Source organism: Myotis myotis, unplaced genomic scaffold (genome assembly GCF_014108235.1).
Source record: "Myotis myotis isolate mMyoMyo1 unplaced genomic scaffold, mMyoMyo1.p scaffold_m19_p_13, whole genome shotgun sequence".
NCBI classification, from domain to species: domain Eukaryota; kingdom Metazoa; phylum Chordata; class Mammalia; order Chiroptera; family Vespertilionidae; genus Myotis; species Myotis myotis.
The window spans coordinates 112,886-118,209 of NW_023416317.1; positions in this window are offsets into that span (position 1 = coordinate 112,886).

Sequence of the window (5,324 nt, forward strand, 5' to 3'; positions counted from 1 at the left end):
TGTCAGACAGCCCAGTTTCTCCCCGTATGCATTTGGGTCCCCAGAGACTCACCCAGAACTGGAGTTCAGAGCAGTCGGGAGCTTGTGTCTCCCTCCCGATTGAAAAAGACAACCGCATCCTCAGTTGCCAGCCCTTTCCTCTCGCGCCTCCTTACCTCTGCACTTAACTTCTGCAACTCCTCGGAATCTCAGTGTGCGTTTCTCTGTCGTGTTATTTTTTTTTTTATTTTTATTTTTAGTTTTTTTTATTGCTTAAAGTATTACAAAGGGTATTACATATGTGTCCATTTTATCCCCCCGCCCTAGACAGTCCCCTAGCCTCCCCTATCCCCCAATGTCTTATGTCCACTGGTTATGCTTCTATGCATGCATACAAGTCCTTTAGTTGATCTCTTACCCCCCTACCTCCTGCCCCGTAACCCTCCCCGGCCTTCCTGCTGCAGTTTGACAATCTGTTTGAGGCAGCTCTGCCTCTGTATCTATTATTGTTCAAAAGTTTATAATGGTCTGTATTATCCATGAATGAGTGAGATCATGTGGTATTTTTCCTTCATTGACTGGCTTATTTCACTTAGCATAATGCTCTCCAGTTCCATCCATGACGTTGCAAATGGTAAGAGTTCCTTCCTTTTTAGAGCAGCATAGTATTCCATCGTGTAGATGTACCACAGTTTTCTAATCCATTCATCTACTGATGGGCACTTAGGCTGTTTCCAGATCTTAGCTATGGTGAATTGTGCTGCTATGAACATAGGGGTGCATATATCCTTTCTGATTGGTGTTTCTGGTTTCTTGGGATATATTCCTAGAAGTGGGATCACAGGGTCAAATGGGAGTTCCATTTTCAGTTTTTTAAGGAAACTCCATACTGTCTTCCATAGTGGCTGCACCAGTCTGCATTCCCACCAGCAGTGCACAAGTGTTCCTTTTTCTCCACATCCTCTCCAGCACTTGTCGTTTGTTGATTTGTTGATGATAGCCAATATGACAGGTGTGAGATGGTACCTCATTGTTGTTTTGATTTGCATCTCTCGGATGATTAGTGACTTTGAGCATGTTTTCATATGTCTCTTGGCTTTCTGAATGTCCTCTTTTGAAAGGTGTCTATTTAGGTCCTTTGCCCATTTTTTGATTGGATTGTTTATCTTCCTTTTGTTAAGTTGTATGAGTTCCCTATAAATTTTGGAGATTAGGCCCTTATCGGATATGACATTGGCAAATATGTTTTCCCACACAGTGGGTTTTCTCATTGTTTTGTTGATGGTTTCTTTTGCTGTGCAGAAGCTTTTTATTTTGATGTAGTCCCATTTGTTCATTTTCTCTTTAGTTTCAAGTGCCCTAGGAGCTGTATCAGTGAAGAAATTGCTTCGGCATATGTCTGAGATTTTGTTGCCTTTGGATTCTTCTAGAATTTTTATAGTTTCCTGTCGTACATTTAAGTCCTTTATCCATTTTGAGTTTATTTTTGTGTATGGTGTAAGTTGGTGGTCTAGTTTCATTTTCTTGCATATATCTGTCCAATTTTCCCAGCACCATTTATTGAAGAGACTATCTTGGCTCCATTGTATGTTCTTGCCTCCTTTGTCAAATATTAATTGAGCATATTGGTTTGGGCCGATTTCTGGGCTCTCTATTCTATTCCATTGATCTATATGCCTATTCTTGTGCCAGTACCAGGCAGTTTTGAGAAGAGTGGCTTTGTAATACATCTTGATATCTGGTATTGAGATCCCACCTACTTTGGTCTTTTTCAGGATTGCTGCAGCTATTCGAGGTCTTTTTTTATTCCAGATGAATTTTTGGAGAGTTCGTTCTAGATCTCTGAAGTATGCCGTTGGTATTTTAATGGGAAGTGCGTTGAATTTATAGATTGCTTTGGGTAGTATGGACATTTTAATGATGTTGATTCTACCAATCCATGAACACGGTATGTTCTTCCATCTGTTTATGTCTTCCTCTATATCTTTTTCAACGTCCTGTAGTTTTCTGAGTAGAGGTCTTTTACCTCTTTAGTTAAGTTTATTCCTAGGTAGCTTAATTTTTTTGGTGCGATGGTAAACGGGATTGTTTTTATAATCTCTCTTTCTGAAAGTTCACTATTGGTGTATAGAAATGCCTCGGATTTCTTGGGGTTAATTTTGTATCCTGCTACATTGCCAAATTCATGTATTAAGTCCAGTAGCTTTTTGATGGAGTCTCTAGGGTTTTGTATGTATAATATCATGTCGTCTGCAAATAAGGACAGTTTTACTTCCTCTTTTCCAATTTGGATGCCTTTTATTTCTTCTTCTTGCCGAATTGCAATGGCTAACACTTCCAGTACTATGTTGAACAGGAGTGGTGAGAGGGGGCATCCCTGTCTTGTTCCTGTTCTTAGGGGAAATGGTGTTAGTTTTTGTCCATTGAGTATGATGTTGGCTGTGGGCCTGTCATATATGGCTTTTATTATGTTGAGGTATGATCCTTCTACTCCCACCTTGCTGAGAGCTTTTATCAAAAATGGGTGTTGAATTTTGTCAAATGCTTTTTCTGCATCAATTGATATGACCATGTGGTTTTTTTCTTTCAATTTGTTTATGTGATGTATCACGTTTATTGATTTGCGGATATTGTACCATCCTTGCATCCCTGGGATAAATCCTACTTGGTCATGGTGTATGATCTTTCTGATGTACTGCTGGATCCGATTTGCTAAGATTTTGTTGAGGATTTTGGCATCTATGTTCATGAGGGATATTGGCCTGTAATTCTCTTTCATTGTGTTGTCTTTACCGGGTTTTGGTATTAGGGTGATGCTGGCTTCATAGAATGAGCTTGGAAGTGTTCCTTCCTCTTGAATTTTTTGTAGTAGTCTGAGGAGAACAGGTTTTAGTTCTTCCTTGAATGTTTGGTAAAACTCCCCTGTGAAGCCGTCTGGTCCTGGGCTTTTGTTTGCTGGAAGCTTTTTGATGACTGCTTCAATTCTTCCATAGTTATTGGCCTGTTGAGATTTTTAGATTCTTCCTGATTGAGTTTTGGAATGTTGTATTTTTCTAGGAATTTGTCCATTTCCTCAGGTTGTCTAGTTTGTTGGAGTAGAGCTGTCCATAGTATTTTTTAACAATCATTTGTATTTCTGTGGGGTCTGTTGTTATTTCGCCTCTATCGTTTCTGATTTTGTTTATTTGGGTCCTCTCTCTTGCTTCTTGGTGAGTCTGGCTAGAGGTTTGTCAATCTTGTTTATCCTTTCAAAGAACCAGCTCTTGGTTTCATTGATTTTCTGTATTGTTTTTTTGGTCTCTATGTCATTTATTTCTGCTCTAATCTTTATTATCTCCTTCCTTCTGCTCACTCTGGGGTTTTCTTGTTGCTCTCTTTCTAATTCTTTGAGTTGTAGAGTTAGATGATTTACTACCATTTTTTCTTGTTTGTTGAGATAGGCCTGTAGAGCTATAAACTTCCCTCTCAGGACTGCTTTCATTGTGTCCCATAGGTTTTGGATTGTTGTGTTTTCATTGTCATTAGTTTCCAGGATGTTTCGAATTTCTTCTTTGATTTCATTGGTAACCCAATCAATATTTAATAGCATGCTATTCAGCTTCCAGGTGGTTTGAGTATTTTGGGTTGTTTTTATTGTAGTTTATTTCTAATATTATGCCATCGTGGTCTGCGAAGACGCTTTTTATGATTTCAATTTTCTTGAATTTGGGGATACTTGCTTGTGACCCAATATATGGTCTATTTTTGAATATGTTCTATGAGCATTTGAGTAGAATGTATATTCCCTGGCTTTCGGGTGAAGTGTTCTGAAGATGTCTATTAAGTCCATCTGATCTAGTGAGTCATTTAGGATTGCTATATCTTTGCTGATTATTTGTCTAGAGGACTTATCCAGTGCTGTCAGTGGTGTATTAAAGTCCCCTACTATGATTGTATTGTTGTCGATGTCTCCTTTGATATCTTCCAGGAGTTTTTTATGAATTTGGGTGCTCCTGCATTGGGTGCATATATGTTTACCAGGATTATATCTTCTTGTTGTATTGATCCCTTTCGTATTATGAAGTGGCCTTCCTTATCTCTTGTTATGGCCTTCACTTTGAGGTCTATTTTGTCCGATATAAGTATTGCCTACCCCAGCTTTCTTTCCTTTCCATTTGCCCTGAAAGATATTTTTCATCCTTTCATTTCAGTCTGTGTGAGTCCCTTCTAATGAGGTGGGTTTCTTGTAGACAGCAGATGTATGGGTCATGTTTTTTTATATCATTCGCCACTCGATGTCTTTTGTTTGGAGCATTTAGTCCGTTTACGTTTAAAGTTATTATTGAAAGGTACTTGTTTGTAGGCATTTTCTGTTTTTGTGTGGCTGTTTTCTTTCTGAGCTTTTTATTTCTTATTTTTATACCAGTCCCTTTAGCATTCCTTGCATTGCTGGCTTGGTGGTGATAAACTCCTTAGCCTTTTTTTGTCTGTGAAGCTTCTTATTTCCCTTCAAGTTTGAATGATAGCCTTGCTGGATAGATATTCTTGGATTCAGTCCTTGCTTTGCATCACTTTGTAAATTTCCGTCCATTCTTTTCTGGCCTGATGTGTTTCGTTGAGAAATCATTTGACAAATCTAATGGGAGATCCTTGTATGTAACTTTCCGTCTCTCTCTTGCAGCCTGTAAGATTCTCTCTTTGTCCCTGAACATTTGCTATGGTATTATGGGTTGTCTTGGTGTGGGTCTTTTTGGGTTCACCCTTGTTTGGGACTCTCTGGGCTTGTGTGACTTTTTTCTTCCCACCTCAGGGAATTTTCTGATATTTTTCTTCTAATAGGTTTTCTAATCCTTGTTCATCCTTCTGTTGTTCTGGTACCCCTATTATTCGTATGTTGTTTCGTTTCATGTTGTCCCAAGCTCACTTAGGCTCTCCTCCTGTCTTTCATTTTTTTTCTCCAATGCAGTACATTTTGGGTGTGTTTTGCTTCCTTGTCTTCTAAATCACTTAATTCGGTCCTCCGCTTTCTCCTAGTCTACTGTTGATACTTTCAATGGTTTTTCATTCAGCTATATCACTCTTCATATCTTCTTGGGTCTTACTTAAGTGTTGATTTTTTCTCATCTGTTTCTTCTAGCTTCTTCCATATGTTATCGATTTTTCATCTGTTTCTTCTAGCTTTCTTCCATATGTTATCGATTTTTTCATCGTTTTTCTTGCTTCTGCTGAGGTTGTCGATTTTTTCCTCCATCCGGGTTATGCAATCTAGGACCTTATTCTGAATTCTTTTTCTGTCATGTTGCATGCCTCTGTATTACTTAGCTGCTTTTCTGGAGAGTCCCCTTCTCTTTCCTTTGGGGTTTCCT